Here is a 21,726-nt window from a genome sequence, read left to right on the forward strand (position 1 = left end):
GATAGAATTTGAAGAGCCAGGAAGTTTTACACAGAGTTTCATAGATAAGGTCAAGACGTAAAACGAAGCATGACAAGTTTTGAAAACTGCAACAATTTCCTATGGCTGAACTTTAGTATAGATACTCATTTATTAAAAATGATTTGATAAAATTATATTTCTCATGTATCATACCATATAAATTTGCAAAAAAATAACTACTATATGAGTGTGCATATGTGTGATATAAATCTTTGAAACCATCTTTTATTTTTTAGTTTTCCTAGGGCATTTTTCACATCCTTGTTCCGTAGGCTGTAAATCAGAGGATTGAACATGGGAATCATAAGGGTGTAAAACAATGAGGTCATTTTGTCTTGATCTAAAGAGTAGATTGAACTTGGCCTAAAGTACATAAAGAGCATAGTTCCCTGGAAAATTGCCACAGCGGTTAAGTGGGAGGCACAGGTGGAGAAAGCTTTGAACCTCCCCTTAGCGGAGTGGATCTTTGAGACTGCTAGGATGATATAACAGTAAGAGACAAGAACTCCTGAAATTGAGCTCAATTCAATGAAGCCGAAAACAATAAATAATGTCAATTCATTGACCTGTGTATCAGAGCAGGAAAGAAGGTAGAGTGGAGGTAAGTCACAGAAGAAGTGGTTAATCTCATTTGACCCACAAAAGCATAAGTGGAATGCTAATGTCGTGTGGATCAAAGCATCTGTCATTCCCACCAGGTAAACCCCAGCCACGAGCAGGGAGCACACCCCATTGGACATGCTGACCGCATAGGAGTAAGGGGGCTGCTGATGGCCCTGTATCGATCATAGGCCATCACTGCCAGCAGGAGACACTCAGAATCTGCAAAGGTACAGGCAATCAAGAACTGTAGGGCACAGCCGTAGAAGGGGATTGGTTTGTTCTTGGCCAAAAGGTCAACCAGCATCTTGGGCCCAATGGCTGTGGAATAGCAGAGGTCACAGAAGGAGAGGTGGCTGAGGAAAAAGTACATTGGCGTTTGGAGCTGGGGATCCATTCTAATCAAAATGATCATTCCAAGATTTCCCAGAAGATTAATGAGATAGACCATCAGCAACATGGCAAATAAGGTCACTGTCACTTCCAGATCACTGGTAATCCCCAAGAAAATGAATTCAGTCACAGAGGAGCAATTTTCTTTCTCCATTCTTTAATTTTTCTACAAAATGATCAGGAAAGTATAGATAAATGTACGGACGTCTGCAAAATATCTGTAAAGGAGAGCACAGTCTCTTTGTGTAAAAGTCATTTTATACTCAGAAAATTGCCCAATCATGTCCCTACTTTTTGAAGGAACATTGTTACCTACCTGGCAAAATAAAACAAACAAAAAACTATATTACACGTTGAAAAAGTTTTATCTAAGTCTGCATGTCATTATGATGTATATAAAACTCTACGAGTTTTTCATTTTCCTAGGTTTTTGCCTTCTTACCTCTGGAGGCATAATTGGAAGAACTAATGTCTTATTTTATGTTCAAAATACCATACAAGAGACACCAATGTTTGAGAGACCTGGCTGTTAGTTATAGGATTAAGCATTTTCCATCTCTGGAAATAGTCATTTGGGCACAAAAATTTGTTACCATTGTTGCGTTTCTCAGAATACAGCTCAGCTAATGTTGATTCGAAATGATTGTCTATACATTCTAGAGCATATCAGCAACCATTCATAATGAAAATTACTATGTTGCCGTCCTGGTCTGTTACCTTCAGTATCCGGTAGACATAAAATAGGCACTATTGACCTTTACTGTAGAAACGTGTTGCTCCTTTGCCACAGTTCTCTTTACTGATCTCTGTCTCGCCCTGGTGCCAGAGGATGGACCCCTTGACCAGCCAAAGAAGAACGATACAAACAAGTGAAAACAATAGAATTTAACACATGCATTTGCGTGTCTTTGATTTTAATTGACTTTTGTATTAAAAAGAAAATGAGATGAGGTGTAATGAACACTTCCGATGTGTCGAGTGTCCTCCTTGTGTATGTATCTGCTTGCGTCATGTCTGCATGTCTCTACTGATCTAAGAATTAGCATATTGGTGACAGGTTTCTTTAAGTACATATTGGCGTATGATTTACATGGAGTTAAGTTTCCAAATATTGCTATTTATAGTATTCTGCCTATATTATGTCTGAAATAAAATTTTAAAAACATATGTATATGCTTCCCCAGTGACAAAGAGTAAAGGCTTTCCTGTGAATCTAAATTAAAAGAAAATAATTAAACAGTCATTTTATAGATGCTAGAGACAGATTCTTCCAATTCTGAGAAGAAAATATTTTCTGATTTTTAAACTCATGAGTTTCTTATATCGAGTTGGTAGGCATAAGTAATTAATTGATAAATTTCTCATTTGTTAATGCTAAGTTTTTCCCCTGTATTCTTAAATCTGGAGACTCAAGAACATACTCTGAAATGAGTAGGGTTTTCGTCCTTGCAGCGGCTGCTGCTGCTGTTGCTTGAGTCATGTCCAACTCTGTGTGACCCCATGTCCTTGCTACTGATGTCTAAAAAATAAACAGCTAACCTTTTATTTTGCCAGGTAGCATTTGGGACTTAAGTCTCTGAAGAATCCACCCTCTGGCTCAGTGCTTGCTAACATTTGGTTAATTATATTTTCTGCTCTGTATTTTCCCCTGTGAAAACAGTAACAACCTTTGCGAAAATTAAGCTTTATTTCTTCACTATTGTCAACATATTGATCTGACAGTAAGAAAATACAGATTATGCTTAGTCTAAGCTGCACAGTTACACTGAATCTAAACTCCCCTTACATAGTCAAAGCAGAGATCCGATGAATTACAAGATTTCCCAACTTAGTAATTTACATCTTCCTATTATTCATTTGGTTTCCTCCTTTTTGAAATATTCACCTTCCCCATGTCATTTAGCAATATTTCCAGTAATAAAAGTATATGAAGAAATGTCAAAGCAATGCATGAAAAGCCAATAGATTCAAATAATCAGTACCTAAAATCAATTCTTTTTGATTAAAGCAATGATTTGATGTAGTTTGTGGGGATACTTGGATTCCACTAACAAACATTAGAAATGAAAAGTGGGGAAAATGGACTTATTTTATACCTGCACTTTATCTTTTTAGAACAAAGATTGACTGAGATGTTAAAGCCTTTTTATGACTCACAATTCCCTGTCTTATTAAAGAGGCAAAAACAAGATATGTGTATTTGAGATAGGTGTAAAGAGAATTGATGATGAATTTAAGTCCTCTTAGGCTTCAAAATCACTGCAGATGGTGACTACAGCCATGAAATTAAAAGATGCTTGTGACTTTCCTGGTGGCTCACGTGGTAAAGCATCTGTCTACAATGCAGGAGACCTGGGTTCGAGCCCTGGGTTGGGAAGATCCCCTGGAGAAGGAAATGGCAATCCACTCCAGTACTATTGCCTGGGAAAATCCCATGGATAGAGGAGCCTGGTAGGCCCCAGTCTATGTTGTCGCAAAGAGTTGGACACAACTGAGCGACTTCACTTCACTGTGCCTTGGAAGAAAAGCTAGGACTAAGCTTGGAAGGAAAGTTATGACCAACCTAGATAGCATATTAAAAAGCAGAGACATTACTTTGCCAACAAAGATCCGTCTATCAAGGCTATGGTTTTTCCAGTGGTCACATATGGATGTGAGAGTTGGACTGTGAAGAAAGCTGAGCACTGAAGAATAGATGCTTTTGAACTGTGATGTTGGAGAAGACTGTTGAGAGTCTCTTGGACTGCAAGGAGATCCAACCAGTCCATTCTAAAGGAGACCAGCCCTGGGTGTTCTTTGGAAGGACTGGTGCTAAAGCTCAAACTCCAGTATTTTCGCCACCTCATGCCAAGAGTTGACTCATTGGAAAAGACCCTGATGCTGGGAAGGATTGGGGCAGGAGGAGAAGGGGGCGACCGAGGATGAGATGGCTGGATGGCATCACCGACTCGATGGGCGTGAGTTTGAGTGAACTCCGGGAGTTGGTGATGGACAGGGAGGCCTGGTGTGCTACAATACATGAGGACGCAAAGAGTTGGACACAACTGAAGTGACTTAACAGCAGCAGCAGCAGGCATAAAATGTTTTATTAACAAATTTATTTTACCAAAAGAGTAGCTATTTGTTCTAGAGTCTTGGAATCATTACCTGGAAACCTTACCTGAGATGAGTAGGTCTTGGGCAGCAGAATAAGCAGATAGGCTTTTATGTTACCAGGCACAGTTCAGTTCAGTCTCTCAGTTGTGTCCGACTCTTTGCAACCCCATGAATCATAGCACGCCAGGCCTCCCTGTCCATCACCATCTCCTGGAGTTCACTCCGACTCACATCCATCGAGTCGGTGATGCCATCCAGCCATCTCATCCTTGGTCGTCCCCTTCTCCTCCTGCCCCCAATCCTCCCAGCATCAGAGTCTTTTCCAATGAGTCAACCCTTCGCATGAGGTGCCCAAAGTACTGGAGCTTCACCTTTAGCATCATTCCTTCCAAAGAACACCCAGGACTGATCTCCTTCAGAATGGATTGGTTGGATTCTCCTTTCAGTCCAAGGGACCCTCAAGAGTCTTCTCCAACACCACAGTTCAAAAACATCAATTCTTTGGCACTCAGCCCTCTTCACAGTCCAACTCTCAAATCCATACATGACCACTAGAGAAACCATAGCCTTGACTAGATGGACCTTAGTCGGCAAAGTAATGTCTCTGCTTTTGAATAGGCTATCTAGGTTGCTCATAACTTTCCTTCCAAGGAGTAAGCCTCTTTTAATTTCATGGCTGCAATCACCATCTGCAGTGATTTTGGAGCCCAAAATAAAGTCTGACACTGTTTCCACTGTCTTCCGTCTATTTCCCATGAAGTGATGGGACCAGATGCCATGATCTTCGTTTTCTGAATGTGGAGCTTTAAGCCAACTTTTTCACTCTCCTCTTTCACTTTCATCAAGAGGCTTTTAGTTCCTCTTCACTTTCTGCCATAAGGGTGGTGTCATCTGCATATCTGAGGTTATTGACATTTCTCCCAGCAATCTTAATTCTAGCTTGTGCTTTTCCAGCCCAGCGTTTCTCATGATGTACTCTGCATATAACTTCAATAAGCAGGGTGACAATATACAGCCTTTGATGTATTCTTTCCTATTTGGAACCAGTCTGTTGTTCCATGTCCAGTTCTAACTGTTGCTTCCTGACCGGCACACAGATTTCTCAAGAGGCAGGTTAGGTGGTCCGGTATTCCCATCTCTTTCATTGTGATCCACAAAGTCAAAGGCTTTGGCATAGTCAGTAAAGCAGAAATAGATGTTTTCCTGGACTCTCTTGCTTTTTCCATGATCCAGCAGATGCTGGCAATTTGATCTCTTGTTCCTCTGCCTTTTCTGAAAACAGCTTGAACATCAGGAAGTTTATTGCTGAAGCCTGGCTTGGAGACTTTTGAGCATTACTTTATTATTGTGTGAGATGATTTCAATTGTGCAGTAGTTTGAGCATTCTTTGGCATTGTCTTTCTTTGGGATTGGAATGAAAACTGACCTTTCCAGTTCTGTGGCCACTGCTGAGTGTTCCAAATTTGCTGGCATATTGAGTGCAGCACTTTTACAGCATCATCTTTCAGGATTTGAAATAGCTCCACTGGAATTCCATCACCTCCACTAGCTTTGTTCATAATGATGCTTTCTAAGGCACACTTGACTTCACACTCCAGGATGTCTGGCTCTAGATGAGTGATCACACCATCGCGATTATCTGGGTCATGAAGATTTTTTTGTACAGTTTCTTCTGTGTATTCTTGCCGCCTCTTCTTAATATCTTCTGCTTCTTTTAAGTCCAGACCATTTCTGTCCTTTATCAACCCCATCTTTGCATGAAATGTTCCCTTGGTATCTCTAATTTTCTTGAAGAGAGCTCTAGTCTTTCCCATTCTATTTTCCTCTATTTCTTTGCATTGATCACTGAAGAAGGCTTTCTTATCTCTTCTTGCTATTCTTTGGAACTCTGCATTCAGATGCTTATATCTTTCCTTTTCTCCTTTGTTTTTCACCTCTCTTCTTTTCACAGCTATTTGTAAGGCCTCCCCAAACAGCCATTTTGCTTTTTTGCATTTCTTTTCCGTGGGGATGGTCTTGATCCTTGTCTCCTTTACAATGTCATGAACCTCATTCCATAGTTCATCAGGCACTCTATCTATCAGATCTAGGCCCTTATATATATTCTCACTTCCACTGTATAATCATAAGGGATTTGATTTAGGTCATACCTGAATGGTCTAGTGGTTTTCCTACTTTCTTCAATTTAAGTCTGAATTTGGTAATAAGGAGTTCATGACCTGTGCCACAGTCAGCTCCTGGTCTTGTTTTTGTTGACTGTTTAGAGCTTCTCCATCTTTGGCTGCAAAGAATATAATCAGTCTGATTTCGCTGTTGACCATCTGGTGATGTCCATGTGTAGAGTCTTCTCTTGTGTTGTTGGAAGAGGGTGTTTGCTATGACCAATTCATTTTCTTGGCAAAACTTGATTAGTCTTTGTCTTGCTTCATTCCACATTACCAGGCACAGTGGGACTTAAATCCCTCTGCTAGTGTGTCTAGGTTTTAACATTATGCAAACACATCATTGAAGTTATTTCCGCTTCTGTGTCCCCCCTGTGAATTCAGAAACAACTTAGCAAAATCTGAACTTTTATGCTTCACTATTGTCACCAAATTAATCTATGGTATGAAGAAGACTGCAAAGGTATTTAAGGTGCTCCCCACAGTTGTGCTCTCTGCTCAAAAAGGTGCACCAGTTGAGAGTTGTGAGTTAAATTTTATTTGGGGCAAAATGAGGACTGCAGCCTGGGAGATAGCAGCTCAGGTAGCTCTGAGAGATTTCTCCAAAGAGGCACTGGGAAAAGATCAATATATGAAATTTTGATAAAGGGAGAGTTCTATGCAATCAAATGCTTATTTTACAAAAGCTTTTCTGATGGTCACAAGGAGCTAATGTCTCCATGAAGGGATTTAGTGATTTTCTAGGTATGAATGGATGCAAGGATTTGGATCATAAAATCAGTTTCTGAAAATATCTAACATCTAAAGACCAAGTTCCACCAGTTTCCCTGGGGCACAGAGTGCCTCCTCTCCACCCTGAATTCCTCTCAGGGTGTGTCACAGGTCACAGCAGCGTGCAGCATCGGGATTCAGTCTCCACACAGGCAGGTGGCAAATACCCTTGTTGTTGTTCAGTTGTTGGCAAAGATTTTTGGCAAGTGCTAATTTGTAATTGACACCTCCATCAATATTCTCCTTCTTTAGTCAGAGGAAATCTAATGAAAATCAAATAGATCCCTCTTTTCCAAATTCTTTGGATTGTTCATTGTGTTTTTGAAGCATTCTCCTTAACTACCTCATGTGGAAATATTACTACACTTTGACCATATTTATTTTTATTTAAATGTTATATATATTTCATATAAATAGTTCTTCGGGTTTAAATATATTTTCAAGGTTGCTCACCCGTCACCATTATCTCCTTCTGGAACATTTGCATCAATGAAACACTCATGCTAGTGTCTGTCACTGCCTCTTCTTCCCTTGCCCAGCTCTGGCAAACACTAATCTTCTTTCTGAGCCTAAGTAATTGCATCTTCTGGCCAATTCACATACAAAGAATCATGAAATAATGTGTATCTATGTGTGTGTCCTGTCAGGTTTCTTTTCTTCAGTTCAGTGTCTTTAAGGTTAAGTCATGTTGCTGAATGCATTGGAATTTCATTTCATTAAATGGCACAACAATACTGCGTTTTATAGATACAACACATTTTATTGACCCATTCTTCAGACGGATGGATGTGGCTTGTCTCTACTTTATCTATTATGAACAATGATGTTTTAACATTTATGTCAATGTTGCCTTTCAAGGCAGCCTTCAAAACCAAACATCAGCTTATTCCCATCCTTCAATCTCATACTGATAGTTTACAGTGAACAATGTCGGAGTTGTGATCTCCAAAGAAGATTTTGCTTCAGGACCAGGGACCAGGCTTGATCACTCAGAGCTTTTGTGTGGCAGAAGATTTGATACAGTGAGAAAAAGACAGAGAAAGCTTCTGACATAGGCATCAGACGGGGGTGGAGAGTGTCCCACTCACTAGTTTTATCAAGCCCTTATATACTTTGAGCCAGGGACTTCCCGGAGGCTCAGACGGTTTAGTGTCTGTCTGCAATGTGGGAGACCTGGGTTCGATCCCTGGGTCAGGAAGAACCCTGGAGAAGGAAATGGCAATCCACTCCATTACTATTGCCTGGAAAATCTGATGAACTGAGAAGCCCGGTAGGCTACAGTCCATGGGGTTGCAAACAGTCAGACACGACTGAGCAACTTCACTTTATATACATTTACCAAACCCACTCCCCAACATATATCTTAAGTAAACAAGATTAAAACTAGCAATAGAAAGGTCTTATCAGACACACTTCCACAACATAGGTTTTAAAAGAGCAAGATTAGTCATAAGGTTCTTGTCAAGAAGGAGAAACATGTCCTTAAGCGAGATACATTGTTGTGACATAATCACTGAGTGAGAGAGTGAAGTTGCTCAGTCGTGTCTGACTTTTAGACCCCATGGACTGTAGCCTACAGTCCATGGGATTTTCCAGGCGAGAGTACTGGAGTGGGGTGCCATTTTAGTACAGAGCTTAAGGAAAAACACACCCTAGAGCAAGAAGAGCTCTTTGTGTAATCATTAGCTCTGGGGTTAAAGAAAATATGTGACTAAGACAAAGCCCCAGATGCCTTCAGTTCAATTCAGTTCAGTTGCTCAGTCGTGTCCGACTCTCTGCAACCCCATGAATTGCAGCATGCCAGGCTTCCCTGTCCACCACCATCACCTGGAGTTCACTCAGACTCAGGTCCATCGAGTCAGTGATGCCATCCAGCCATCTCATCCTCTGTCATCCCCTTTCATCCTGCCACCAATCCCTCCCAGCATCAGAGTCTTTTCCAAGGAGTCAACTCTTTGCATGAGGTGGCCAAAATACTGGATTTTCAGCTTTAGCATCATTCCTTCCAAAGAAATCCCAGGGCTGATCTCCTTCAGAATGGACTGGTTGGATCTCCTTGCAGTCCAAGGGACTCTCAAGAGTCTTCTCCAACACCACAGTTCAAAAGCATCAATTCTTCAGCACTCAGCCTTCTTCACAGTCCAACTCTCACATCCATACATGACCACAGGAAAACCATAGCCTTGACTAGATGGACCTTTGTTGGCAAAGTAATGTCTCTGCTTTTGAATATGTCATCTAGGTTGGTCATAACTTTTCTTCCAAGGAGTAAGTGTCTTTTAATTTCATGGCTGCAATCACCATCTGCAGTGATTTTGGAGCCCAAAAAATAAAGTCTGACACTGTTTCCACTGTTTCCTCATCTATTTCACATGAAGTGATGGGATCAGATGCCATAATCTTCGTTTTCTGAATGTTGAGCTTTAAGCCAACTTTTTCACTCGTCTTTCACTTTCATCAAGAGGCTTTTTAGTTCCTCTTCACTTTCTGCCATAAGGGTGGTGTCATCTGCATATCTGAGGTTATTGATATTTCTCCGGCAATCTTGATTCCAGCTTGTGCTTCTTCCAGCCCAGCATTTCTCATGATGTACTCTGCATAAACTTCAATAAGCAGGGTGACAATATAAGCCTTGACACACTCCTTTTCCTATTTGGAACCAGTCTGTTTTTCCATGTCCAGTTCTAAGTGTTGCTTCCTGACCTGCATATAGGTTTCTCAAGAGGCAGGTTAGGTGGTCTGGTATTCCCATCTCTTTCAGAATTTTCCATAGTTTATTGTCATCCACACTGTCAAAGGCTTTGGCATAGTCAATAAAGCAGAAATAGATGTTTTTCTGGAACTCTCTTGCTTTTTCAATGATCCAGAGGATGTTAGCAATTTGATCTCTGGTTCCTCTGCCTTTTGTAAAACCGGCTTGAACATCTGGAATTTCATGGTTCATGTATTGCTGAAGCCTGGCTTGGAGAATTTTGAACATTACTAGCGTGTGAGATGAGTTAGACATTTACCCAAGTCTAACATTGTTTTTGTCATATTTACACTTTTTATTCAGTGGCAAGGATGAAAGAAGAGATCAAGACATATGACTATAATATTAACACATGTCACACTCATTGATAAATTGCATTTTGACAATGATATTTACCATCACACATTGCACTGGTTGTGTGAGAAGAATGTGGTGTTGAAAGATTAAATGGCTTGACCAGTTTCCCAGCACCAATTGTTAAAGAGATTGTCTTTACTCCATTGTATATTTTTGCCTCCTTTGTCAAAGATAAAGTGTCTATAGGTGTGTGGATTTATCTCTGGGCTTTCTATTTTGTTCCCTTGATCTATATTTCTATCTTTGTATCTACTGTCTTGATGACTGTGGCTTTGTAGTAGTGCCTGAAGTCAGGCAGGTTGATTCCTCCAGTTCCATTCTTCTTTTCAAGATTGCTTTGGCTATTCAAGGCTTTTTGTATTTCCATACAAATCTTGAAATTATTTGTTCTAGCTCTGTGAAAATACCGCTGGTAGCTTGATAAGGGTTGCATTGAATATGTAGGTTGCTTTGGGTAGTATACTCATGTTTACTATATTGATTCTTCCGATCCATGAACATGGTATATTTCTCCATCTATTAGTGTCCTCTTTGATTTCTTTCATCAGTGTTTTATAGTTTTCTATACATACGTCTTCAGTTTCTTTAAGTAGATATATTCTTAAGTATTTTATTCTTTTAGTTGCAATGATGAATGGAATTGTTTCCTTAATTTCTTTTTCTACTTTCTCATTATAGTGTATAGGAATGCAAGGGATTTCTGTGTGTTGATTTTATATCCTGCAACTTTACTATATTCATTGATTAGCTCTAGTAATTTCTCTGGTAAAGAATGAATTAGATCACTTTCTAACACCATATACAAAAATAAACTCAAAATGGATTAAAGATCTAAATATAAGGCCAGAAACTATAAAACTCCTAGAGGAGAACATAGGCAAAACACTCTCCGACATAAATCACAGCAGGATCCTTTATGATACACTTCCCAGAATACTGGAAATAAAAACAAAAATAAATAAATGGGATCTAATTAAAATTAAAAGTTTCTGCACAAAGAAGGAAAATATAAGCAAGGAGAAAAGACAGCCTTCTGAATGGGAGAAAATAATAACAAATGAAGCAAATGACAAACAACTAATCTCAAAAATATACAAGCAACTTATGCAGCTCAATTTCAGAAAAATAAACAACCCAATCAAAAAATGGGCCAAAGAACTAAACAGACATTTCTCCAAAGAAGACATATGGATGGCTAACAAACACAGGAAAAGATGCTCAATATCACTCATTATCAGAGAAATGCAAATCAAGACCACAATGAGGTACCATTTCACACCAGTCAGAATGGCTGTGATCCAAAAGTCTACAAGCAATAAATGCTGGAGAGGGTGTGAGAAAAGGAACCTCTTCCACTGTTGGTAGGAATGCAAACTAGTACAGCCACTATGGAGAACAGTGTGGAGATTCCTTAAAAATTACAAATAGACCTACCTTATGACCCAGCAATCCCACGGCTGGGCATACACACCGAGGAAACCAGAATTGAAAGAGACATGTGTACCCCAATGTTCATCGCAGCACTGTTTATAATAGCCAGGACATGGAAACAACCTAGATGTCTATCAGCAGATGAATGGATAAGAAAGCTGTGGTACATATATACAATGGAGTATTACTCAGCCATTAAAAAGAATACATTTGAATCCGTTCTAATGAGGTGGGTGATACTGGAGCCGATTATACCGAGTGAAGTAAGCCATAAAGAAAAACACCAATACAGTGTACTAACACATATATATGGAATTTAGAAAGATGGTAATGATAACCCTGTATGTGAGACAGCAAAAGAGACACAGATGTATAGAACGGACTTTTGGACTGTGAGGGAGAGGGAGAGTGTGGATGATTTGGGAGAATGGCATTGAAACATGTATACTATCATGTAAGAAACGAATCGCCAGTCTATGTTCGATACAGGATACAGGATGCTTGGGGCTGGTGCATGGGGAGGATCCAGAGAGATGATATGGGGTGGGAGGTGGGAGGGGGTTCATGTTTGGGAACTCATGTACACCCGTGGTGGATTCATGTCAATGTATGGCAAAATCAATACAGTATTGTAAAGTAAAATAAAGTAAAAATAAAAACTAAAAAAAAGAACGAGTAAATAGGAAAAGAATGAAGACTCTTGAGATAGACAGAGTGTTAACATATATTAGTAAACCAATAATTAATGGCATAACATTGAAACCATAGGCTTCCCTTGTGGCTCAGCTGGTAAAGAATTTGCCTGCAATGCGAGAGCCCTGGGTTTGATCTCTGGGTTGGGAAGATCCCCTGGAGAATGGAACCGCTACCTACTCCAGTATTCTGGCCTGGAGAATTCCATGGACTGTTTAGTCCATGAGGTGGCAAAGAGTCAGACACAACTGAATGCCTTTCACTCACTCATTGGCACCATATTTTATCTGACTTTAATATATTCCAGCCAATGTTTTCTGCCATGTTACTTCTCATAAGCAACAGTTGAAAAGAAGTTTGAATAAAGTAATAAAATATACCAGAAATCGAAGCCCACAAATCTTTTATATTATAGAATAGCTATTTTACGGTGTTTTTTACCATGATAACTCTTCTTAACATGCCATCAGTTCAGTTCAGTTCAGTCACTCAGTCGTGTCCGACTCTTTGCGACCCCATGAATCGCAGCACGCCAGGCCTCCCTGTCCAACACTAACTCCCTGAGTTCACTCAGACTCTCGTCCATCAAGTCAGTGATGTTATCCAGCCATCTCACCCTCTGTCGTCCCATTCTCCTGCCCCCAATCCCTCCCAGCATCAGAGTCTTTCCAATGAGTCAACTCTTCATGAGGTGGCCAAAGTACTGGAGTTGTAGCTTTAGCATCATCCCTTCCAAAGAAATCCCAGGTTGATCTCCTTCAGAATGGACTGGTTGGATCTCCTTGCAGTCCAAGGGGCTCTCAAGAGTCTTCTCCAACACCGCAGTTCAAAGGCATCAATTCTTCAGTGCTCAGCCTTCTTCACAGTCCAACTCTCACATCCATACATGACTACTGGAAAACCACAGCCTTGACTAGACAGACCTTAGTCGGCAAAGTAATGTCTCTGCTTTTGAATATGCTATCTAGGTTGGTCATAACTTTTCTTCCAAGGAGTAAGCGTCTTTTAATTTCATGGCTGCAATCACCATAGTGTTTTACAAATACCACCATGAAAAGCAAAGGAATTTCATAGGCTTTATTTTTTCATTCTGAAATATTTTTACATAAGGACATTTTATTTACAATGGCAGCTGGAAAATTTAAGACCATCTGAGGCTTTTAACTTTGCAATTTTAATGTGTAGATAAGAGTGTTCTTCAGTAGTTTATGGCATATCAAATATATGATTGGATTGTAGCCTAGCTTTCTCAGCAAACTGATTCAGTGTTTTAGCCTTCAGGAAGCCATATCAAAGTCAGATGTAATAGTCAAATGTCAAAGTTATAGCTTCTTACTTCTCGTGCAATTAACAAACACATGTGTCTTTATAAGAATATTATCTTAGTGTCCATAACAATTTTATGCACCTTCCAAAAACTGTTGTGTATATTACATACAATATATATACACTGTTGTGAAATATGTCTCTGTGTGTGTGTTAAGATACTTAACAAATCTTCAATGAATTTTGTGTTATTGAGACATAAGTAATAGTCAAAAAATGTTGCCAACTGTTTTTAGGTAAATTCATTTTTATTTATTTTATATCCCAGGCAAAATTCAGTGCTTGTTAAAAAGGATGAAATGCTAGTTCTTTAGCAAAGAATGCTTACAAAAAGGGTGATATAAAGCAATGCCTTAAAGGTGATTGTTTGTAAACCATAGAGAGGTGGGCATTTAACCAGGGTTGAAGATGAGGAGGCAGAAAAGAAAATTATCTTGGAAGAAGTGCAGAAGAATTGATAGTTGATAACAACAGCACAATATTGTACTTTAACAAGTAGAGAGCTCTTTTGTATGTCTTTAAAATCTAATCTTTAGATATCTTATGTTTATCTTTAACTTATATGCAGAGTACATCATGAGAAACGCTGGGCTGGAAGAAGCACAAGCTGGAATCAAGATTGCTGGGAGAAATATCAATAACCTCAGATATGCAGATGACACCGCCCTTATGGCAGAAAGTGAAGAGGAACTCAAAAGCCTCCTGATGAGAGTGAAAGAAGAGAGTGAAAAAGTTGGCTTAAAGCTCAACATTCAAAAACGAAGATCATGGCATCTGGTTCCATCACTTCATGGGAAATAGATGGGGAAACAGTGAAACAGTGTCATAAAACTTTATTTTGGGGGCTTCAAAATCACTGCAGATGGTGATTGCAGCCATGAAATTAAAAGACGCTACTCCTTGGAAGGAAAGTTATGAGCAACCTAGATAGCCTATTCAAAAGCAGAGACATTACTTTGCCAACAAATGTCCATCTAGTCAAGGTTTTGGTTTTTCCAGTGGTTATGTATGGATGTGAGATTTGGACTGTGAAGAAAGCTGAGCACCGAAGAATTGATGCTTTTGAACTGTGGTGTTGGAGAAGACTCTTGAGAGTCCCTTGGACTGCAAGGAGATCCAACCAGTCCATCCTAAAGGAAATCAACCCTGAATATTCATTGAAAGGACTGATGTGGAAGCTGAAACTCCAGTACTTTGGCCACCTCATGTGAAGAGTTGACTCATTGGAAAAGACTCTGATGCTTGGAGGGATTGGGGGCAGGAGGAGAAGGGGATGACAGAGGATAAGATGGCTGGATGGCATCATCGACTCAATGGACATGAGTTTGGGTGAACTCCGGGAGTTAGTGATGGACAGGGAGGACTGGAGTGCTGCGATTCATGGGGTCGCAAAGAGTCAGACATGACTGAGCGACTAAACTGAAGTGAACTTATTCAAACGTAACTGGCTAACACCATGTGTAATTGTAAGTACAGAATGTGATATAATGTATACATTGAGAAATGATTAGCACAATAAGGTTGATTAACACAGGCTTCATCTCACAGTGTTACCATTTTGAGTGTGTGTATAGTGAGGACAGTTAGAACGTACATTTTTTTTTTTTTTTTGCAAATTTCTCATGTTTTCATTATTGCTAACTAGATATACCATATACATTTAGATCCCCTTAATTATTCGTCAAATAACAAAGTTTGTACACTTTTTCCAATATCACCAATTTCCCCTACCTTTTGGGCCCTAGCAACATTCAACTCAGTCTGTTTTTGTGAATTTCATCTTTGTTTTTTTTTTTTTTTTGACTGTAGCACTCAGCTTGCTGGGATCTTAGTTCCCTGGTCAGGGATCAAACTGGACTCAGTTTGTGAAAGCATTGAATTCTAATCACTGGGCTGTCAGGGAGTTTCTGAATTTGACGTTTTAGATTTTACACATAATTGAGATCATATAGTACTTGTCTTCCTCTCTATTAATATTTCACATAACACATGACCTCACAGTTCTTCCATCTTGTAGAGAACATGACTTCTAAAAGACATAGACATGTACACTTCAGTTCAGTTCAGTTCAGTCACTCGGTTGTGTCCAACTCTTTGAGACCCCATGGACTGCAGCACGCCAGGCCTCCTTGTCCATCACCAATGCTGGAGTTTACTTAAACTCATGTCTGTTGAGTCAGTAATGCCACTTTAAGATCTGAATAACTGTCAGATCCTCTGACTACAACCTTTTCATTTCCCAGATTGAATCTTTTAAAGTTTGACTGAAGATTTCTATCCAAAGTAGCTTTTTTTTGAATAGTTTTAGATATTTTTGTTTTGAAATTACAGCCCTTTATGTTTTATGTCATGACGAATTTGAAGCCAATGATGAATTACTTGACTATTCTTTTAATTTGTTTTTAGTAGTAACTTCCATAGTGCATAAACTATAAGATCTAGAATAATATACAAAAAGGCTACAGGCTCAAAGATCACTGAGTAAATGCACAATAAATCTTAGTGTAGTTGAAAACGATGTTTGAATTAAACAATGAACAAAATTACTACAATGTAAAAGAAAAATTTTCACATAGACAAAGTGCTACACACACACACACACACACACACACACACACACACACAAATCCTTAAAGCATAATGAAACATGACATGTGTGGGTTAGGAAATCAAAATTTAAAAATATCAGAATAAAAATTGATCTCTTTTAGCTAAAAGGTCCACCAATATCTTATGGCCAATAGGTGGAATAGCATGTCACAGAAGGAGAGGTGGCTGAGGAAAATACAGGGTGTGTGCATCTGGTTCCATCCTTGAGGGTGATCATTCCAATTTGCCAGGCGTAAATGAGATAGACAATAACAAACATGGTAAAATAAGATCATCTTGACTCCAGCTTCTCCGTGATTCCCCACAATATGAACTCAGTGAAGGAGGAGCAGTTTCTCTTTGGACTTTCGTCGTCTGGTCTAAAGTCTGAGGAAATGATCAAGAAAATGATACACATAAGGGAACCACTTCAGGGTGTTCACAAATATCTGCAGGAGAACACAATTTATTTCTGCAATGTTTTTTTTTTTCAACATTCTCAGCCTGATGTCTAAGATCAGTGTTTTCTGCACACTATTTTGAAGATGTGATGAGATATCATTTCATCCAAATATCCCTCTTGATACAAGGAAGGTAGTGCTCAGAGGAACTGAAGAGTTCATGACAGCAACCAGTCGATCCCTAAAGGAAATTGGAAGGACCCACTGATGCTGCAGCTGAAGCTCCAATACTTTGGCCACCTGTTGCAAAGAACCAACTCATTAGAAAAATCCTAATGCTGGGAAAGATTGAAGGCAGAAGAAGAGGCAGCAGAAGATGAGATGGTTAGATAGCATCACCAGCTCTATTGACATAGATTTGAACAAACTCCAGAGACAGTGAGGGACAAGGAAGCCTAGAGTGCTGCAGTCCATGGGGTCACAGAGAGTCAGACATGACTTAGTGACTGGACAACAACGTAGGCAGTGACATACTTCAGCAATTACATCTAGATTTGCACAGGTTTCTCAACTGCCCATCTCAGATACTTTTATTATTATCAGGCGATAGCATACCTCTTTAAAGAGTGCCCATTGATCAAGTCATTTTCTGAGTGTGTTCCATGCATGCTCTGTCGCTAAACTCTGTTTGACTCGTTGCATTCTCATAGACTGCAGCCCTCCAGGCTCCTATCCACGGGATTTTCCAGGCATGATTCTTATCCCGTGGAGAAGGAAGCCTGGTGGGCTGCAGTTTATGAGGTCGCAACGAGTGAGACAGAACGTAGCAACAGAGCATACACTCAGAAAATGACTAAGTCAGTGGGCATTCTTTAAAGAGGTATTGCTATCTACTTGATAATAATAAAAGACTCGAGATAGATAGTTTTGAAACTTCTGTCTATTTCTAGGTGTTGTTCCTAACTAAACTACCGCCATAAGCTCTTTAATTTCTCTGAGCACTGTATTCTTTGTATCGAGAAGGATATTTGGATGAATTGACATCTCGTTACATCAAAGCAATGAAAAAAACACCGATGCTGGAGACAGCAGGCTGATAGTATATGAATAACCATTTACTATGCTGAAAAAATTCCTTGGATACAAAATTTTATTTTCATTATCATGTTGCACATAAAACATAATTAAAAATATTTATTGCTAGTTTTACAATCTATTAGTACAGCATGCACTGATAGCAATGAAAATAACTGTTATTGATCCTAGTCTTTAGTATTTAGTGAGACAAGAAATAAGTAACATTGAAACCTTTCTCTAAATATTCATCACTGCTTTGCCACATGACTTATTACCTACTTACAGAGTTTCTGCTGCCAAAGGAGGAGGCTCTTGAACAAAGAAAAATGCTAAAATGAAGTGAAGACCACAGAATCTAACATCTACTGTTGCATCTCTTTGGATTTTAACGGACTTTTATATTATAAAAACGGAAATAGGTTTAGGGACGCTAAGTGCTTCTGCGATACGTATGTCTCTCTGTCTAGGATGAATGCATTATGGGTCTGTCATATGTTTGCACGCAGATTGCATATCTCTGATGTAGATAAGAACAGTGAGTGGGTAAGGAATTTTTTCTTTTGATCTTAGCAGCTATGGGGCTTCACATGAAGATGAATATGCACATTTTAATTTTTACATTCACTCATACATTATATTTCAAATAAAAGAGAACAAACTTACCAAGCCCCCTTTAAATTCACCTATATGCTACTCCGATTATAAAAGGAGTAATATCTTTCCTATAAACCAGAATCAAAATAAATTAATTTAATAGTTATATTATAGATATTAACAACCACAGAATCTGCCAATTCTGAGAAGAAAATATTGTTCCTGAACATTAAGCTACAGAATGTATTCAACTGAGTAAACAGGTATAAAATGTTGTATTTATAAATTGATTTTCCCCCAAATGGGAATGTTTTTATCCTATGTTCTTTAAATCAGGACCTCAAAACCTACCTGACATGAGCTGGTCTTAGGTAGCTGAACAGTAAGCAGATAGCATTTTATTTTACCAGGTACATTGGGATGTAAATCCTGGGCCACTGCCTTGGGGTGTTGGTGCTGTACAAACATGTCATTAATTATGTTTCTGCTTCTGCGTTTGGCCATGAACCAGGGACAATTTTAGCACAGGATGACTTTGTACACATCAGTTATTTAGTGATCTTGTCACTAAATTAATCTAGCATAAGGGGGCTTCCTCGTAGATCAGTTGGTAAAGGATATACCTGCAATTCAGGAAACCCGGGTTTGATTCCTGGGTCAGGAAGATCCCTGGAGAAGGAAATGGCAACCCACCCCAGTACTCTTGCCTGGAAAGTCCATGGGGTCCCAAGGGTTGTACAAAACTTAGTGACTAAACCACCACCAAGGATGAAGCAGTGCGAGTGAATACAGAGAGAAATGTCTCCATAATATATGATGAAAATACTTAAAATGTTGAAAAACCATGCATTTGTATATATAACAATTTGTATCCAAAAATATATGAACTTTCATCAATAGTAAAAAAAAAAAGTGAGCAAAAAAAAGATACTTTCAACAAGATGATAAATCAGCAAGATGGTAATGCTTAAGAATTTCATTTTATGTGAATCAGTAGGTTTTAAGGCAGTGGCATGGAGAAGGCAATAGCACCCCAGTCCAGTACTCTTGCCTGGAAAATCCCATGGACAGAGGAGCCTGGTGGGCTGCAGTCCATGGGGTGGTGAAGAGTCAGACATGACTGAGCGACGTCACTTTCACTTTTCACTTTCATGAATTGGAGAAGGAACTGGCAACCCACTCCTGTGTTCTTGCCTGGAGAATCCCAAGGATGGGGGAGCCTGGTGGGCTGCCGTCTATGGGGTTGCACAGAGTCGGACATGATTAAAGCTACTTAGTAGCAGCAGCAGCGGCAAGGCAGTGGCAATAAAGCCACAGTAAGATAATGTGACTTAAATGTTAATGGACTGAAATTAAATACTGATCATAACTAATGTTCTCTTTCATCTGAATTCTCATTTGCGAAATACACAGGCTTTCTTATCAGTTTGGGTGTTTCCTCAGTTCTTTTCAATGTTTTTGTTTGTTTTTCTACTTTTTTTCTTATAAATCTGAGAAATTATTTATGCTAAAATTCATAAATGTAGTACATATAATTTTGTAAAAGCGATTCTCAATTTTTTAAAATGCCTTTATATATGTCATTGCCACTCTTGCCTATGAGGAGCTCAACACTGAAATGTCACCTGTAACCTGCGGAGATATCATTGAGGCCAATCTAAAGCCACAATATGATTACAATAATTTCCCACTAAAATTAAGAAGGGCTCCCAGGTAGCTCAGTGGTAAAGAATCAAACTAGCAATGGAGGAGACTCAGGAGACATATGTTCAATCCCTGGGTCAGGAAGATCCCCAGAGGAGGAAATGGCACCCCATTCCAGTATTCTTTCCTGGAAAATTCCATGGGCTGAGGAGCCTGGCAGGCTACAATCCAGGGGTTGCAAAGAGTTGGACATGACTGAGCACGCAGGCGTACACATCACACACACACACACACACACACACACACACACACACAAAATCACGAAGCTGATTATGTTTCAAAAGCATTTTGATATCATTATTTACTTCTCTGTTACACATATGGTGTATGTACAGTTGTTCTCATTCCCCTAATTCTACTCCTATCCAAATTAATTTTTCCTCAGGTATATCCCTATCTTCAGGGATGCAAAATCCTTGGGTTACATTTTGTTCAGCCAGAAGCAAGTGTTAATTTTTCAACAGGCCTGCTCCTCAAAACACGTGCACTAACATAATTTCTACGTTCCCCACATAACAATTTAAACCTGAGTTTAGGCAGCTGCATTAGAAATTGCAAGGTGAGTAACCGAAAATATCTCCCAATGGGATTGATGCTTCATTACAAATGGAGATTTTAAGTAATCAAAAACGTCTTAAAGAGAAAATGTATGCTTCAGATACAAGTGAGGAAAAAACAATTGTTTTTCGTGTTTTGCTGACATGAAAACAATTTTATGTTGGCAAATACTACCCAAAGATGATCATTTTTAGAATATAATTGTTAGTTCCTCAAACTCTGAGTAGTATGACACAGAGCTCATTGCATGATCTGGTATTAAAGTACATTTCAGCTCCCCGCTGCTGTGAGTGACCAGGAGAGTCAGTGGGTGGACGAATGCAGTGCTGTTCTACAAGAAAGGCAGCTTTCAGTGATCTAAAGATCAATAAGGTACTGAGATACTCTGGTAATTATACTCTCCATCAATTTCATAAATCTATATGAATAATCATTTTATATAAGAATATTTTAGACAGAAGTAAATATTAATATTTTTTATAATCTCATAGAAAAAAATAAAGACAGTGATTTTAAAGTATAATATACATACAGACGGAGAAGGCAATGGCACCCCACGCTAGTACTCTTGCCTGGAAAATCCCATGGATGGAGGAGCCTGGTGGGCTGCAGTCCATGGGGTCGCTGAGAGTTGGACACGACTGTGACTTCCCTTTCACTTTTCACTTTAATGCATTGGAGAAGGAAATGGCAACCTGTGGGGCCCTAAGTGGGAAACCTTAAAAAAGAAGGGCTAGCTTTGCAGTTTAGAACTAAGATGGCACCTGGAGGAAGAGATAGGGGCGTGGTCTATATTACAGTTTTTGATTGGCTCTCTTGATTCCCGTGCACGTGGACAGCCCGTGATCACCATAGACTTCTGTTATAATGAAAGCACATGACGATTTGACCTTTAACAAGATTGGTGCAACTATGGCATATTACGATTTGACCTTTAACGTGATTGGCACAACTATGGCACATGACGATTTGACCTTTAACGTGATTGGTGCAACTATGGAAAGTTCCTCGCAAAACCCACTTGCTTGCCTATATAAACCAAGAGTTTGTGGCAATAAAGCGGAACTGCTTAGAGGGAACTGCTGTTGAGTGTTATTGTCTCTCGCTGGCTGAGGGGCTCAGTTGGCGGACAGCAGGCTCTCCTCTCCTCAGGACCCCTCAGCTTTGCTGAGGGAAGTTCCACTGCCTCTCTCTTCTGTGG

The 21,726-nt window shown here is 39.4% G+C and overlaps 1 pseudogene; it reads right to left on the reverse strand.

Moving 5' to 3' along the window:
* Nucleotides 1-200: 200 nt before the first annotated feature.
* On the reverse strand, nt 201-1,168 carry LOC101120309 (olfactory receptor 5W2-like; annotated as a pseudogene).
* Between the last annotated feature and the right edge of the window lie 20,558 nt (nt 1,169-21,726).

This window comes from Ovis aries, chromosome 15 (assembly GCF_016772045.2).
Source record: "Ovis aries strain OAR_USU_Benz2616 breed Rambouillet chromosome 15, ARS-UI_Ramb_v3.0, whole genome shotgun sequence".
NCBI classification, from domain to species: Eukaryota; Metazoa; Chordata; class Mammalia; order Artiodactyla; family Bovidae; genus Ovis; species Ovis aries.